Raw genomic sequence first — 1,453 nt, forward strand, 5'->3', positions numbered from 1 at the left:
CATGTATACATATATATATATATATATTTATTAGAATTCAAAATCAGACATTTATATATTTAAGTGATGATATTTTAAGTTCTTATAAATTGAAAAGTTTTGTTAATTGTTATAATTTTGTTAACGTTGTAATTAATAATAAGAGTGTTAAATATCTCGCGCCTATTTAAACTATCACGTTTCAGAGATTGCGGTCTTTCTTGTTAATTAAATATAGGGTTTTTTTGGGCCCGGGGTGAGGGTCTGGCTCTTCTCCGATATTATTCACGATGTCTGAACACTGTGACTCGCGGGAGTTCCGACTCTCTTGGTGGCCTTGATTCCCTCGCGGGGTTTCTTTGGGCCCGAGTTCAGAGTAGAGCTCTCCGGATTACCTCCGCGCGGTTACCGGATCACTCATGATGTTTTAACACTGGTTCTCGCAAGAATTCCGACACTCTTGGTGTCCTTGATACCCTCGCGGGGTTTTTTTGGGCCCAGGTTCAGGGTCTGGCTTTTCTCCAATATTATTCACGATTTCTGAACACTGTGACTCGCGGGAGTTCCGACTCTTTTGGTGTCCTTGATTCTCTCGCGGGGTTTCTTTGGGCCCGAGTTCAGAGTCGAGGTCTCCGGATTACCTTTTCGCGGTTACCGGATCACTCACGGTGTTTCAACACTGTGATTCTCGCGAGAATTTCGTCTCTCTTGGTGTCCTTGATACCCTCGCGGGGTTCTTTGGGCACGAGTTCAGGGTCTGGCTTTTCTCCGATATTATTCACGATGTCTGAACACTGTGACTCGCGGGAGTTCTGACTCTTTCGGTGTACTTGATTCTCTCGTGGGGTTTTTTTGGGCCCGGGGTCAGAGTCGAGATTACTCCCCGTATTAAACTCCTATCGCCCTGAAAAGGTCGCATCGTACTGTTGCTTGAGGACATCTAGGCAATCGTGATTGTGAAGATACCGTAGTTGGGAGAGTCTTGAGAAAGTCATAGTTACTCTCTTTTTCGCGAATCCTATCTCGGGTCGGGGCGGGTCGCGTTAAAAGTCGCGCCGCGCAGTGACTCTCATTCTCTCTTAGTCCATCGAATGAGATGTCTTAAAGTTGTCCTGTCTCAATTGTTGAATTTTATGTTTGTTTGTTACAGTATCGCTAACTTCATCCTGAGAGGAGGAGGCCTGGGAGATGCATTGGGCATCGCCGTCAAAAACGTTGAGGTAAATATAATTTTTTATTCATATAAAATAATGTGAAATGTTAATTATTTTAAGCATATCTTGCAAATGAATTTTATGTTTGTTACAGTATCGTCTACCCAATCCTGAGAGGAGGTGGTCTGGGAGAGGCATCGGGCATCGGCGGAGCAACCTTGGGGGAAATATAATTTTTTATCCATATAAAATAATAGTTTTTTTGCATTTGTATCATTTGATTTTAGTAAAAATAGTTAAAAAGACTTAAATGTTTTATA

The sequence above is a fragment of the Wasmannia auropunctata genome, unplaced genomic scaffold (genome assembly GCF_000956235.1).
Source record: "Wasmannia auropunctata unplaced genomic scaffold, wasmannia.A_1.0 LD336106.1, whole genome shotgun sequence".
Taxonomy (NCBI): Eukaryota; Metazoa; Arthropoda; class Insecta; order Hymenoptera; family Formicidae; genus Wasmannia; species Wasmannia auropunctata.